The sequence below is a fragment of the Alosa alosa genome, chromosome 2 (assembly GCF_017589495.1).
Source record: "Alosa alosa isolate M-15738 ecotype Scorff River chromosome 2, AALO_Geno_1.1, whole genome shotgun sequence".
Lineage (NCBI taxonomy): Eukaryota > Metazoa > Chordata > Actinopteri > Clupeiformes > Clupeidae > Alosa > Alosa alosa.
The window spans coordinates 20,602,487-20,619,802 of NC_063190.1; the positions used below are offsets into that span (position 1 = coordinate 20,602,487).

General features: G+C 42.0%; 1 long non-coding RNA gene across 1 annotated transcript; it reads right to left on the reverse strand.

Moving 5' to 3' along the window:
* Window positions 1-14,121: 14,121 nt before the first annotated feature.
* LOC125291071 lies at window positions 14,122-16,329 on the reverse strand. The gene is made up of 4 exons (XR_007192913.1): window positions 16,292-16,329; window positions 15,819-15,886; window positions 15,310-15,376; window positions 14,122-15,035 (listed from the first exon to the last, which is right to left on the reverse strand). It is a non-coding gene; the product is annotated as an uncharacterized LOC125291071 (long non-coding RNA).
* Between the last annotated feature and the right edge of the window lie 987 nt (window positions 16,330-17,316).

Below are 17,316 nucleotides of genomic sequence, written 5' to 3' on the forward strand. Positions count from 1 at the left end.
CGTTCCGTGATCTCCTTGGCGCTGTAACTGTCTTATCATTGTTTGCAGGAGTCACGCAACGGGTAAGCTAGTAGTTTTGTGCGAGTTGTTTGGTCCTTTGGTGTGCACTCCATTGGCTCCGTGATCTCCTTGCATTAGAACTGTTTTACCATTGTTTGCAGGAGACACGCGACAGTAGCGAGGTTGTAGCAGCTGGCCCACTTCTCTGTGTTGTCCTGTGCTCTTTAAAAGCTCTTGTTGTTTAGTCGTGGAGCGGGCGACTTTAAGTTGAATATAGATTACATAGGCTACTGGGGAGGGTTTCCTTTGGGGGTTTTCCTGGGGATTATTATTTTGTCTTTTTGGGGATATTTTATTTCTACATTTTTCCTTTCCTCCGCTACCGGCCTGCCTTTATTGTAATCTAATCTAAACTGTAAACTGAAAGCAATCACGTTTGTGCTCTAGTTTTGGAGAGCTCTTCTTTTTGTTAAGTGATTTTGCTATTTAATGTTATTTTGTTTATTGGTTTATCCACACTGGGAGCTTTGAAGCAGTCGGCTATGTTATAGTAGCCAATTAGTTATAGCCTAAATAAAAGGTCTTGTTTGTGCTGCACTTGAGTAGCTTGTAATAGCAGCATAATTTGTTTAATCTGCCATACTGTTTGAATTTTATTGTGGCCTTAGGCGAAGAGGTCTTTTGACCCGAAGATACTTTTCCCTCTCGTTTTTGGACCTTTTGCTCTTGCCTTTTTTGCATTTTTGTCGAGGGGCTACGCCTACACTCCCTCCTAGTGGCCTGACCTAAAAATAGGCTGAATGGACTGCTACTGCTGTTGTGGTGATTTGTTTGCTTGTGTGGTGTTCATGTGTGTCCTGAACAATATATTCCATTTTGAACACACCTGTTTGCATTTCTTGAAGTCTTTTAGTTAGAGTTAAAACCATTTAATGTTTTGTGGTGCTTTATAAAGCCATTTAGTTATTATTTCTTAACTTTTAGTTTATCTTCACTCTGTCTGAGTGGTGGTGGATAAATCCACCTGGCTTCAACCGTTCACGCTACCCCACTACCGCCACATCAGATTGATATAGAGCTTTGCAGGAGATTGAATCTGGGAGATTGAAGAGCTTGCAGGCCTGTTTAATTGAATCTATGTGATGTGTTGCATTTGTATTGACTGACTGTAGCATTATTGTAATCCCAGTTTCTGAATTTACTTACTGTACTTTTGATCTGTGGTACATTGAGTAAGTAAAATAATTTAATCATGGAACAGCTTGGCCCTCAATGAGGACCATATCAGATTCTGAGGATATGTCCTTTCTACTTTACCCTTCTATTCTACACCTGGTGTACGGGTGAGCACAATAGTTGATCTTGAGGTTTTCTCCCAGGCCATTGATTCTATGAAAACAGTGTTTGAAAGCACCATTGCCTGTCAGAGACAATGGCTTGAGGAGGGCTTTGAAGCATGTTTCAAAGCTGTTGAAGCTAAGGGGATGTTTTCACCGTTTAGTGGAAAAAAGCGAGAATGATGACCTGCTTAATACTATTGCCGAAGCGCATCAGAGAGTTACTCTCAAAATGCATGAACACATTCAGTGGAACTCTAAGCAGACATCAACTGAGTTCCCAGACCCTTCTAAAAGCATCACACACTGGTTTGTGGATTCTTTTTCTATTTCATCTCTGACCAACTGAATAGACTAGTTAAGCCTGAGCTGCAGGACCTGCAGTTACAGATTTGTGGCATCAAAAGATTCAGTTGAAAGTCTTGCTGAAAAGTTAATGAGTTGAATGTTACACCAACTTATCCACCTTCAAGAGTTGTGAGCTCTTTTACTGGTATCGGGTTATCAACAGAGGTCTTCCTACTAATGTCGAACCAGTCCAAGCCTGACCTTTTTACCTTCCAGTTCTCCATACTGGTGATGGCATTTGCCTATCAAATTGATTTTTCCCTCTTCGATTGGTTCAGATGATGATTTTGACCCACTTTTTGTATATTTCTAAGTCTAAGGACTTCCTTGCTCTGCGACCCATGTCCAATTCTGAGATCTTAGCCACTATGAGGAATGTCTTGCATGGCACAGCAGTAACTGAAGTGGGAGAGATAGCCAGAGAAAAAGGTGCACTTGGGTTGAGTTTGAGAGAGGCAGTTCTTAGAATTGTTCTTGTCTGAAGACTATGCAGATGAGTTAGAGGAGAGAATCCGACCAGAGTTCCAGTTACCCCATGAGAGTGTGAGGATTTCACCTTAGCATTCAGGCACTGTACAAGAGGTGGAAGCCTGAGCGTGAGGAAGATGAATTGTTAAACTTTTTTTTAAAACAATGAATCCTCGGGTTAGCACACTGTGGATGAAGTTGTTAGACGGGCAGCAGCTTGAGAAAGATCTAATACATCAAAAGAATGTATGAGCAGAAGGTCCTTATGACTAAAACTCTAAAAGTGAAGCCCCCTGTCCCACGTCTCCAGAACTGTCAAAGAGAAGTCAAAAGCTGATTTCAAACCACCTGCTCCTCTCTTGTGCTGGCGGTGCCAAAGCGCACACCCTCCCTGAAGCTGTCCGCAGTTTTCAACCCTCGAAATCAGCCAGTGAAAAGCTTTGGTCCTCGTCAGGCTAACCTTAATAAGGGTACTGTCTCCACCAGTTCTGATTGCTCCAACCCTCCTTTAAGTCTCAGCCTGTTGTTAGGCCTAAAGACAAACTCCATGCCTCCCGTCTGGGTCCAGTGTAGTATTAGGGCAGCTGGCAGTGCCAGTCACAGTCAAGGCAGCTGCCAGGGCAAGGCACTGGTAGACACTGGAGCTACATATAGCTTAATGAGTTTGATTTGTGGAACACAATTAAAGCTCAAATGAAAACTTGAGCCATGGCATGAAGGACCCCTGTATCTTGCAAGCGGTACAGCTACCCATCCTGTGGGTTGCAAGGGTGTTAGAGTACAGTATGCATGGACATAGCTGGAGTGTTCTAACTTTAGCGGTGCTTTGCTGTTAATGTCCTCACCTATCCTCTAGTGCTTGGGTTGGATTTCATTTCTGTTAGTGGAATGCAACTTAATGTGAGGGATCAGCGTATTCTATTTTTGGGGGGGACCAACAAGGTAGAGCCTTCCCTTTTCAAGTCATGGCAAGACCCAGGAGATGGTTGGGGTATTCAGTAGCTTCTCCAACCACTGCTGCTGCCTCACTCATGCTCTCTCTGCCACCATCTTCCCTTTTGTTCCTCAGAGCTAGTAGCTTTTACTCCTGCTGATGAATTCTACATTGGGTTGGGGCTTGCACCCCATCCTCTCTAACCACGACTTCTACCACTGTGTAAACCACTATGCCTCCATTTTCAGTTTGGCAGAACCTAGTAGGTCTATTCCTGCTGAGGACCTGCAGTCACTGTTACAAACTGCTGTGAGTCAGAGTAGTTTTAAGTGGTCCAAAATGCAGGAATTTACAGACTCTTCTGTTGGCAAATCCTGAGGTATGTACCACCAAACTGGGTCACACCTCTTTGCTGCAGCACAAAATAAAGCTGAAGGGTGATGTTGTAGTTACTCAAAAAAGCCATACCACCTGCCTGTTCACAAACGTCAGAGTAAAAGGCTCACATTGAAGACATGCTATCTCAGGGAATCATTGAGCCTTCCCATTCCCCATGGGCTTCACCTGTTGTTATGGTACCCAAAAGGATGGTAGCACTAGATTTTGTGTTTGACTATGGTCGTTTGAATTCCCACACTGAGAGGGCACCGTTCCATTGCCGACTGTGAATGAGGATCCTGGAATCACTACAGCAGGGTCTGCAGTGTTTAGCTCTTTAGATCTGAATAGCGGCTATTGGCAAGTGGAGGTTGAACCTGCCAGTCGTCCCATTACCGCTTTCATCACCTTTTTGGCCTCTATTCTTTCAAGAAAATGCCATTTGGTCTAAAAACTTGGCGCCGCTAGTTTCCAGCGGCTCATGGAATAGCGTTCTACAAAGTTGTCTTGGAAAAATGCTGTTTTGTCTATCTTGATGATATTATCATATATTCTGCTGACCTTGACCAACACTTTGAAGATATCCAGACTGTGTTTAATTGTCTCAGAGGCGCCGCCTCACCCTTAAACTCAAGAAGTGTCACTTCTGCATGCCAGAAATCAAGTTCCTTGGTCATGTTGTGAGTAAGGAGGGGGTGAGAGCAGACTCTGAGAAAACCAAAGCGGTGAAAGCCTATCCAGTTCCCAGTAATCTGAAGGAAGTTCAGCGCTTCCTTGGATTAGCTGGATGGTACCATAGGTATGTGCGAATTTTTTCTGTGGATTTCGTTCTTGAGCCTTTGAATGCTCTAAAGAGAAAAGGGATGACATTTAGATGGACAGCTGAGTGTCAGAGGTCGTTTTACACCCTCAAACAACATTTGACTGCTCCTCGATCCTTAGTCATCCTAACACTGACTGCACCTTCATTGTTTACACAGATCACGAGTGCCATAGGTCTGGGGTGCTGTACTTGCTCAGAGATCATCAGCGTTGGCTGATGAGGAAGTGCTAACATATGCGAGCGGTCACTCTCTGGTGCAGAAAAAGAACTATTCAACCACTGAGCGTGAGTGTCTAGCTGTGATGTGGGCGCTAGAGAGATGGAGACACTACTTAGAGGGAAAACCGTTTGTAGTGGTGACCGATCATTCCTCTCTTCTTTGGGTGTTCAACACCACTAAAGCAAACTCTCGTCTGGTGCGTTGGGCCTTACGTCTGCAGGAGTTTTGTTTCACCATAGAGTACAGGAAGGGTAAATTGAACGCTGCTCCTGACGCGCTCTCCCGTGCAACCTGCCTTGGCGGTGAGAGTTCCTTGGCTGTGTGCAGTGCAGATTTAGACAAGCTTGTTCCATTCCCCTTTGACTGGCGATGGCGTGTGGAAAGCACAACAGGAAGATCCTGAAAGTCAGGGGCTATACAGAATGGTAACTGAGGCAGAGAGCACCACTGGTCCGTGTGCCTTAGAGTATGCAATTGTGGAAGATAAGGTCTATCGTAAAACTGTGCATCCTCAGCGGGGTACACATTATCAGATCTTTGTCCCCAGACCATTGCGTGACACTGTACTCAGAGCTTACCATGACAGCCCACTGAGTGGTCATTTGGGTCGTTATAAAACTCTGAAAAAAGTAATGGATGTGGCTTACTGGCCAAAGATGTGGAAGGATGTTGGAGATTATGTCCAGACCTGTCGTGTTTGCCAGACCCATAAACCAGAGTGTGTCAAACCTGCTGGTTACTTGCAGCAGACTGAAGTTTCAGAACCATGGCAGATGCTTGGTCTTGATCTCATGGGTCCTTTGCCGCAAAGTTCTCTGAGGAACACCCAGTTACTGGTAGTGGTAGATTACTACACAAGGTGGGTTGAACTCTTCCCACTACGTCAAGCTACTGCAGAGGCAATTAGCAAATGTCTGCTTAAGGACATTTTCACTTTCGTTAGGGTGTCCCGCGGTACATTTTATCAGATCGTGGGCCACAGTTTGTGTCTGATGTCTTTAAAGACCTTTGTGATCACTGGGGTGGGGAAAAAACTAACAACTGCTTACCACCCGCAGACCAACCTCACTGAAAGGGTGAATCATTGCCCTTAAGGCGATGTTGAGCTCGTATGTGGGTGATCAGCACAAACTATGGGATAAACACCTCCCAGAACTGCGTTTTGCCATCAACACTGCTGTGCAGGAATCCACTGGCCATTCACCTGCTGAGTTACTGCTCAGAGGTAAAGTAATGGGACCGTTTGATAGGGTGTTACAGCCTCAGTCACATCACAGAGCTCCGTGAGATCTTGAACATCTCCGGTTGCTAGTAGCCAAGAACTTGGCAAAAGCAAAAGAAAAACAGAAAAGAAATTACGACAAAACTCGTCGGGAAATTACCTACGACAACAAAGAGCGAGTGTGGATGAGAGCTTATCCCTTGTCTCAAGCGTCTCGTGGTTTCTCGGCAAAGTTGGCTCCTAAATGGGTTGGACCCTATAGAGTTAAAGTCAAAGTTAGGACCTGTCAACTATCAAGTGGTGAGGGAAGATTCTGGGGAGGACTTGCGTACAGTCCATGTGAGCCGCCTTAAGCAATGCTTCCCCACTGCTGCTGAAGTTGACCGTGAGAGAACGGAGCAACTTTTGAAAATCTTTTTTGAACCTGATGTTGATGAGTTCCTAGGTTTCATTTAGGATGTCCCTCCCTCTGATCAACTTTTTTCTTGTTTCTGTTCTTTCTTAGGTATAGATACCTATTGAATATATTGTAATATGGGTGGTCCACTTTTTGTCCTTTTTAAGGGGAGAAGAGTGTGGCGATCAAACCTGACCCCTATAATAAAGTAATGTAATGAAAACATGGCAGCTACATACGGAAGATGGTCAGCGTCTATAAATAACAGCCCAGGTAGCGCTGTCTCCGCCTCTCTCGTTTCCATCTACCGGTGTTTGCGTCTGCTGTGTGTTTGGTTCGCTGGTGTTGCCCTGCGTAGGCTGAACGATGACGACAGGTAGAGTGTTTTGCCTTGTGAGCGGCCTGGTTTGGTCCTTGTCTCCGGACGCTCAGTGAGTATTGCCTAGCCTCAAAGAACTGTCTTTCCATTGTTCGGCAGGTTGATAACTCCACCGAAGTTGTTCAGAGTTTTGTCGCGTGTTTGGTCTAGTCCAAACCGAGCTCGTGATCACTTTGCAATAACGAACTGTTTTATCATTGTTCAGCAAGCGATCACGGCAGCAAAGTTGTTGTTCCTGGCCTGTCTTGCCCCATTCGTTCCGTGATCTACTTGCTGTAACTGTCTTATCATTGTTTGCAGGAGTCACGCAACGTGGGTAAGCTAGTAGTTTTGTGCGAAGTTGTTTGGTCCTTTGGGGTGCACTCCATTAAACTCCGTGATCTCCTTGCATTAGAACTGTTTTACCATTGTTTGCAGGAGACCGCGACAATAGCGAGGTTGTAGCAGCTGGCCCACTTCTCTGTGTTGTCCTGTGCTCTTTAAAAGCGCTCTTGTTGTTTAGTCGTGATTGGCGACTTTAAGTTGAATATAGATTACATAGGCTACTGGGGAGGGTTTCCCTAGGGGTTTTCCTGGGGATTATTATGACCGCCCAGCGCGGTCATATAGGTTTCATATTTTTTTTTTAGTTTTTTTTTCTTTTTTGCATGCCCAAATTTCCGTCAATGATTCCCGGGACACTGAAAGACCGGGGTACACGAAACTTGGTGGGCATGTACCCCCACATGGATAGCATGGAACCGTCATTTTTCGTTTTGATCTGTAGCCCCCCTGCTGGACTGGACCCCCCGAAAGGAGGGTAGGGCAGACACAGTTCTCTGTAAATATCTTGAGAACTGTAGGGCCTAGGATGACCATTTTTTTTCCGTATGTTTGCCTCCAGGGGTCATGTTAACCCATTTCATGTGCACACATGTGCACAAACAGATACACACACACACACACACACACACACACACATACATTCACAGTAATCATACGTATGACACATACTCACACAGTAGACATATGTACGCTTGCATGCACAGGCACATACACAGGCACACAGGCTACTAAAAATGCCCATCCCATATGAAGTTAAAAAAGTCCCCCATCAAGATACAGCCTATTTGGTATCATCAAATACATTTAAATGGTAGCCTAGTGGAGTGTCCATTCAATGTGCGGGTTTGTGCAAGTAAAACTGAACCGACGAAAGTCCTTTTTTTTGCTGAAAAGCGGTAGTGTGCAGGTATGCACATGCACTCACGCACGGACACGCACATACACAAACACACACACACGTCTTTTGGGCCCCCACTGTCGACTTCAAGGCAGCGCTGTGACCATCGACTTCAAGGCACCTAACCCTAACCTTAACCCTAACCCTATTCAACTAACATTAGCTTTGTGACAGCATTTGCATAGACCAATGTCAATTGCATCAGCACAGCTGTGGGTCAGCCAACCAAAACAATCAAAAGATCTTACCACAAGGGAACCAACAGAGCTATTCCTTGCAAATACATGGTAGTTGTGGTAGCAAAAGTCTAGACAAATAGACAATGCGACTCATTCTTCGTCATTCAATAATGAGGCAACAATCTGTCTGTTGGAACCAGTTTCTGCTAGGAGGTGCGTTGAAATGGATGGTGTGTGTGCGTGCATGGTAGCCTACCTATAATGTACACACACCCCGGCCTACAGTACGTAGACCCTTAAAATCATTAGGTCAGACTTTGATATAAACGGTGATTTGGGGGTTTCTGGTTCTGGTGGTTAAACACACCAAATTCTGGTTGTTAAACACACCATTTTAATGTAGTTTGAGACGGACAGAAATACTAAAGACTGGCCCGCCCCCTGGACCCCTGCAGCATTTGGGGCACCCCAAAATGTCTAGCTTTGCCCCTGACCTTGGTATTTGAAAAATCCTGGCTACAGTTTCATTACTGTAAGAACATGCTGCTGACTTTTGAATCAATCATATTTATTTTTTCTGTCAACCTGGACCCTACATGGATACAATCACAAGTGCTGGACTGAATATTTACTGGGCACAAGAGGACTAGCCGACTCTCAGCAATCAACTGAAGCGTGGCACAGTCCTGTTATCTTTTATGGACACTAGGAACACTTGATCTTTTATCTCCATATGTTAAGGTGCAGCATCATGTTTGCGTGTCTGCGTGTTGCTAAAAAGGAGAACATGGCAAGTGTTGTGTAAATGCCCCTTCTAACAGTCAGTTACGTTCCAACGGGTCCTTAAAAGCCATGAGAATTTGTGAAAATAAGGGGTAAAATCAAGGCCTTGAAAATGTTTGAAAATAGACATAAATAGACTTTTATTGGTAATAAAAGTGTTTGAATTTCTGTATGTACGTATGTATGTGGTATGCCACATTTATTTCTCTTCCTCATCCCCCTCGCTTCCAGGGCTTCCAGGGCTGCTGCGGCGTGCTTTCGGGGTGGGTGGAGGTGACCTGAAGCGCAGGAGGGGCCAGTGGGTCGGGGGCGAAGGAGAGCGTTCCCTCCCAATAGTTTTGCATTCCTTCCCAATTTTAAAAGTATTACGAGGGAACGCAAAATTATTGTGTGGGAATATAAAACTATTGAGAGGGAACATTAGTGTAGCACTACAACATTAGTGTAGCACTTAAGCACTTCATCACATCTCATACTAAAACATGATAGAACTAAAACTCACTGATAGAACACAAGTCAAAATTAATTCTAGACTTTCTGACACACTGATCATCAACACTGGAGTGCCCCAGGGCTGTGTTAGTTCTCCCCTGTTATTCACATTATATACACTTGAATGCAGAAATCATCTTACAAATAATTATAATCAAGTTCTCAGATGACACAACCATTCTCATTGATGATGCAGGATTCCGACGCCTCTGTCTACCAGTCAGAGATAGACAGGGTTGTGAATCTAATAATTTGGTTTTAAATGGGAGCAAAACAAAAGAAATAATTTTTGACCCCAGATCAATAGGTAACCATAACACAGTGACAATTTACGGGGAGGCAGTGGAACAGGTAACCACATATAAATACCTATATAATGTTTGATTCTCAATTAAAATGGGTCCAGCATGTTGATGTTTTATGTTTAAGGATCAGCCAGCATCTCAGCCAGGCTGAGAGTGTTTGGCATAGAGAAAGACATTATGCTAACATTTTATAGGGCTGCCATTGAATCCCCCCCACCTCACTGCAAGAACTATTTGATGCAACAGTCAGAAAGCAAGGACTAAAAATAGCAGAGGACACAGAATATATTCTACTATATTCTTCTATGACGAGTATGAAATGTTGCCCTCAGGAAGAAGATATAAGGTACCAAACCACAAAACAAATAGGTATAAACACTCTATGGTCCCTTGGTCAACTAGATGTACCGCATAGCGGTACAAAATATGACCGCCGCTCAGTCCTGTACATCCATTCCGCGAAAATAAATCATATTAATGAATTTGTCTCCATCTTCTACTCCGTCCTCCACTCTTGAAACTTTTGTGTATGCTTGTTTGGAATGTGTGTTTGCAGGCTGCACACAAAGTAGCCTACTGGCGCTGCAAAGGTGAATAGATTTGTAGCACTTGCCAAAAAATTTGTAGCATTGTTATAAAACCTTTAAAATCTCTAAACAATCACAAGTAGGGCAGTTCATCACAGTCCATCCATTGCAACTGGACTGATGAAAGGTACACCTGTAGGCTACATTGTATTTGGGAAAAGCAGAAGGTAGCAGCATAATGTATGTATGTATTTATTTATTTATTTATTTATTTATTATTAAACAAAACAATCCCTGTCAGTTCCATGCAGTTTTCAATAGCTATCAAGAAAGAGAGTCATGTCATGGATTTTTTTGTGAATGTTTCTTCTTCTACATATGCATAAGTTTAGTCATCTAGTTCATATGATATTCAGCTTTATTGTCAATGCACAAATTAAATACCAGTAGTCTAAAACAAAATGCAGTTTTACCCAGTGGTGCAAATAACTGACATGTCCAAAAGGGCCTTCATGAAATGCGTTGCTAGACTGTTCATACTGTACACATTTTAACGCGCCAAGTTGAAGAGCTACTGTCCGTTATTGCTCGTGCAAATAATAGGCTGATTCATGTTCCCTTGTATTTTGCAACTATGAGGTCCATGGTTAGTCTGGCTTTCGCCAGACCAAGCTCAATCTTTTAAGAAATCGAAAAAGAAATCATCGCCGGCAGATCAGGCTGAGTTCACCCACCCAGCTAACAATTTATGGTTCCCAAAACGTTCTGGGAACCATAGTTTTTGGTTTCGGGAACGTTAGTTTTTGGTTCCCAAACGTTCCCCGAAGGTTAGTTTTTGAGTAAGTTTTGGTTCCCATGGAAAGTTTGCTGAATGTTCCGGGAACGTTAGAACCCTTAGGGAACGTTCCCTAACCATTCGTTTTTGGTTTGGTTCGAACTAACCTTTAGGGAACCATACACTAACGTTCCCGAACGTTCCCTTAACGTTTTGTGTTAGTGGGGCAGCCTATTCCATGGTAGGCGCCCGATAGAAATATTGTTTAATTAAACTGCCCCCCCCCGTTTCAGAGCTATTCTAAATGCAAAAATGCATAGAGGGAGTTATGACAAAACTGTGACTGTTAACAAACTATAAGCTATATAAGGTTGGCCCTATGCTAGGCCTATTACACAACATAAATTGTCACTAGGCTATGCTGGCGACCCAAATAAAATCTCCTTTGGGAATCAATGGCTTACAGTATCTAGCGGACTTAAGCTGCCACCTTGCGAAAAGTTAATAGTTTTGCATATCAGTAGTAGTAGCCTAATACATTTCACTGAATCACGGGAAGCGTGAATGAAGTGGATACTTCTAAATGGAACCCAACCCACTGTACAGTAGCTCAAGGTCTGTGGCTAAAGCAGCCATAATGAAAGCGTTATCATTGTTTGGATACTTCACACACGATTTTTTTAATCGCGATAGACTACAACTACCAAGCTGGAATCAAAGCACATCGACTCCCCTCTCACACCTAAACCGCACTTGAACAAACAAAAGCCTCTCACTCTCAGGGGTATAGCCATAGGCAAAACTGTATCGGACCGGTGTAACGTTGGTACTAATTCATCCATCGCAAAGAATGATTTTTGTAGCACGTGCAACAAATATGTGTAGGTACAGCCCTGCCCTGGATACATCTCTCAACGTGCGCTCTAAAACATTTGGTTTAAATGGAGATGTAGATCATCACGGGTGCGTTAATAAATCTACATTGAGTTGACACAAATTATTCACTTTGACGAATTTATATAGTTTCAGTCCTAGTTAGCCTACTTTACTTTGAGCCATGCTCTTCCTAACTTGAATCACGTTTGAAAATAGAGGATTGAAGTAGCCTATATGGGTGTTTGGGAATGAACTTTGACAGATGCTTTTTGAGACTGAGCAGAAATGTCAAAGCCCGGTGTTTAGGATGCATCATAGGGGAGTGGCCCCCGGGGACCAAACAAAATTTTCCGTAAAAGTCTAGTGGGGCTACATAACCACCAAATTTCATGTGCCCCGGTGTTTCAGTGTCCCGGGTATCGTTGACCAAAAAGTAGATGACGGGAAAAAAAAAAAACTTTGACAATCACTATATGACCACTTCGCTAGAGGCGGTCATAATAAAACTACTTAACATTAAGTCTTAGTATAGATATTGATCTCAGCACCTCAGCAAGCCTTTCATTTAACCCACCGAGGGCAGAAGAAAAGTAGCCTAACAATGTGATGTTATACCTCGAGTCTATAGTCAGAGATACACTTTAGTGTAGCCTAGCATGTGGCATGTGTTTGTTAGCTAACATTTTCTTATTTTCCTTGGTCATCATATCGCTGCTGCAGGCAGGCTATGCGTAACAGAAAGTGAGAGAGATAAAGCCCGCCCTCAGAAACAACTGATAGGTAGGTCTGCAAAAATAGCACAAGGAGAGGCCTATCACTTTCCCTCTCTCTATTAATCTCGCATGAAATCGACGAAAGTCTCACTCCAGACTATGAGAAATCGCCCCCCCCCTCGCCGAAAAGCAACTAGTTTGCAGGTATGACACATACATACACACACACACACACACACGCACGCACGGACACGCACATACACAAACACACATACATGCACACACTCACACAGGCATGCACACATGCATACACACATAAACGCATGCACGTACGCACACACACACATACATATAAACACACCCACACGCACGCAGGCAGACACACACACACACACACACATAAACACACCTACACACACATAAACACACACACACACACACACACACTCACAAGTCAAAACACATACACCCATACACACAGAGAAGCATGCATACACAAAAGCAAGCACACTATGCACACACTCATTTACATACACAAAAGTTGCAAGAATAGGGAATAGAGTAGGAGATGGAGACAAATTGACAAGCGTGATTTATTTTTGGGAAACAAAAATATCAAAGGGAAATACACCATCAAAACCAGCTGATGCACTGCAAAAATCCAAATCTAACAAGGTATTTTTCAAGTAAAAAATATCTATTTTCATTTTTTTGCAATAAGTGAAAAATATACCAGTCCACCAAGAGAAAATCCATTATATTCAATAAGTGTCATGAGATATTTTTGACTTGAAAAGAGACTAACATCCTTGGTAAGATTAGGAAGTTTGCAGTGTGTAGGAGCAGTGCCGTTATATCCTGTATACTGTACAGGAGACTGCATGAGATCAGTCGGAGACATTTTTGATAGTTTCTCTTTCAGTTCTGCTCAGCTTTTCTGCACTCTGTCAACTTCTGTCATCATGGTGTTTCTCCATAGTACTTGCTGTTTGCTAAAAGTTTTGGAAAGCATGTGAAGCACATACACCACCTTACTTGCCAGTTTTTTTTTTTTTTTAAATTTGCTGATGCTGTCTCGTTGAGAACTGTAGCACTGCTGCCTTCTGCTCACCATGTCTCCATACGAAACACAAAATCTAAATTGTACGATCTATCTACACATGATTATTTAGGAGGAATCGAAAAATATGGTGACCCTTTGCATCTTATAAGAGTACACCGGACCAGTACTTTTCAAATTGTAAGCAGACAGACTCACTAACAGACCTGATTACAACACCCTCTCGATGAAAGAATATACAGTAGGCTAAAAGGAAGGTGCACCGAAAAAGACCAGCAGAAGAGAAAAAAAACACAACCAGTGACACAGTGCGTCTCCCTTACAAAGCTTTATTACTCAAACCAAAGGGTTGAAATGTTACAATACAAAATACACATGCAGAATAAAGCCTAAAGCAGCAGGACATACACTGTGATTTTTCTTAAGTCACATAGGACATGGTAACTTGCATTACCTTACATAATCGGCCATGTTGACCTGCTCATACTGCACATACGAACTGCTCACGCAATGAACTGATGTGCAATGAACTGATTTGCTAAGAAGTAACAAGTAACTTTTAATGTATTAAAATAAAAAAAAAATGCAAAAGGTTTTTTTTTTAAAGTAATTGCAGGCCTATGCATTCACAATTGAGCAAAAGAATGAAAACAGAATGCATGCTCATTGATGATAATTCTAGCACCCTATTGAGTGATTAGTTGATCTGATAAAGAAATGTTAAGCAAATGGAGTTTACTAATAGATAGATCTATGCTGACTTATTGCACTCATTCTGCCCAACACTGACTTTTGATAATGCATGCATATGTTGTAATGATCACTGCGATACTATGGATGTCGACCCAGGTTTGATTTTCAAATGCTCTAAGTCACTTTGGTAGAAAGAATCTGCTAACTACGCAACCTGTCCTCTCTTTCTATATCCATTTTGAGAGTTAATTTTTTATTACCTTTAGCTTTGTCTCCACCCCCATTTTTCCCTGGGCCTTTAGTTTTGTTACCTTTGTTTTTAGCTTCACCTCCATCATTCGCTTGGCAGTTGGGTGAGCTGTCGGTTGTGCCAAGTTCCAAACAAACCTTGGCCTGGTGTCTTAAACTATATTGGAAGGCCGCACGCATATGTTCTGCTGTGACTCTGTCACTATTAGGGACTATGATCGCTGACACTGTGGTGCTCGCTCCACGAGGACGTGGCCCATTAATCTGCATTTGGAAGTTGCAATAACGTCCTTGGTCAAACGATCCCTGACGATCAATTCGAAGGAGTTGACGATTATGTTGCACATTTGGTAAGTGTACTAAGTTGTTACTTGGTCCCTCGCCCAGGTGTGTATCTTGCCAATTGTTAATTAAATCCCCTGCTTGAGTTCTCTGGTTCTGGTTATGGGGTTCTGTTATGCGCCTGGGATCTCTTACTGCTATGAATGTCATATCATTGGTAGACAGGTCAGGAATCACTTCAGGTGCATAACGTTTGATGCGGTGTGGCAGGGAATACACGCCGTCTCCAGGATCAATAACTCCACAGCAGAGAATAAAGGTAAGCAACAGTGTGGGGAGTCTCATTTGATACGCCATTGATTTCAGCTTTGCACTGGAGAGAAAGTTATAGAGCATTAGGAGAAGAATTGTAGAGAATTAGGAGAAAAACAGGCGGAAACTACTATATTCAGTGTGATAAGTTCATACGGAAAATACAGTTTTTGACATGCATTTATTTATTGGTTTCTAACCAGGAAACTGGTTACACAGTGGTAGTGAGCACTATGGTAGTATCTCTCTTCATTTGTAATTGTTCCAATAATTGGATCATTCCATACATATTATAACATATTATCCATACAATTAGGCCTAGTGTTATCACTTACCCTGTTCGCTTAACCTTTTCAATGTTGTTGTGATCCCCAGATACCTATTTTGCTCTCTTTGTGTCTCCTGGAAAGATGTGGCAACCAGTGAGTTGTAGTTGAGTACGTGACATGGCATATTTGTTAACCATTTTTTGTTTTTGTTAAATATGGCCCATAAATAGCAGAGACTTGTAAGAATCAAAATCATGCATATGACACACAAGATTTGATCACATTAGTCACAAAATGTCACAGCTGTACATGAAAGGAGTGTCAGAAGTTGAAAGGTTTGCAAAATGTGTAATATCTATGATTACTGTCCATAGTGAGAAGGAAATTCAGACCCAAATCTAAAAACGGAGCCTAATTGAAGAATATTGTAATTCTACTTTAAAGAGCATGTATTTTGGTATAGGCAATTAAAGTATTGCCCTAAGAGGTAATTTCATTCAGTCATATATATATTTTTTATTTTTTATAACTGCATTATTAATTGTTCGGGATGATACAGTTCACATGTTTCTTACCAATACTGGTACTGGTACAATACAGGAGGGAGGAAATTCTGCTACAGACTCAGTGATCTGTTTGAAACCTGAACAAAGATGAATAACACATATTTACATCATCAATGTGCACTTTACACTGTACCTCAACATATTGAGTTTTCTTTTCTCATTTTGGTGTGAAAAACAATCTAGCTTATATTACATTCACACTATGTGTGAAAGTAATTGAAAATGCATTATTTAAAACAACAAGTCAGCCAAACCGAAAAATGAAAATGCCATCAAATGCAGCTCAGTTACATATATGCTTATACAGTTATATTGTGTTATACTATACATAACATATACAGTAATTATCACTTAGGCCACACACAAATAAGTTTATACAGTATATTATCATACTTTTTCACCAAGCATGAAGGTAACAATATTTTTATAATTTGTGTCTTTGTTCTACAGACAAATTACAATTTGTAAAAGTCAACACTCACCTGTAGCTGTAGCTCATCAGAGTGTCTCTAAAGGGCTGCCTCCTTGACTCAAGATTGATGCTTTTTATGCTACTGGGAGCCTGAGTCAGCAAAACACGTGGTTCCAGTGTAGGCCCATTCATACCAAGAACGATAACAATAACTATAAATAAATATCGTTCTCGTTAATATGAATGACGACGTTCACACATAAACTATAACGATAACGACATGAAGAACGATATTATTGGGGATCACTTTCAGAGAAATTTTCAGAACAATAAAAAGCTAATAGCCAATCAGAACCCATCGAATTGTATCCGTCACATTCATTAACACAAGGAGATACTCTGTTTATCGTTGTTCAGTGTGAACGCTTTTATCGGTATGGTTAAAGATGTCGTTATCGTTATCGTTCTTGGTGTGAATAGGCCTTAATAAAGGGACATGTTATCTATCTAGTAATTTGTAATGACATTCTGTGTACTTGTACCGGTACCTGTGTAGTTTTTCAAAAATGTATTACATCCAGGATAAAAAAATGTTTCAAGCAGGGGGAGCGCTGTGGCGCAACAGGCTAGCGCCTGTACCATGAACGGGTCCGAGCACCCACGGGGACCCAGGTACTGACCTGCGGTAATATCCCAGACCCACCCCATATCTCTGCCCCAAGATATTATGTACTTTGTAAGTGACATCAACAAATTTGATGTCGTTTAGTCTTGCCACTCATATAAAATAGGTGCACTTTGGTAACATTTTAAAAACCAAGCATAACAGTGCATATTGACCCCTACTGTCACTGTGAATGTTAATGTCAGTTGAATGTAAAATCACAGCATGAATGTTGTATCAAAACAAAATCACAATCTTTAAATTAAAATATTGCTTAGCATTATCTTTTAAACTTTGAACAACATGGATTAGGCCTATCTTAAATAGTATGTTCATTAAAACCATCAAGGCCATTTAAATCGACTGCCAACTTCAAAGGAATATTTCAGTGTAGGAATCAAACAAAGGAACAAAGAATGCTATAAATTATA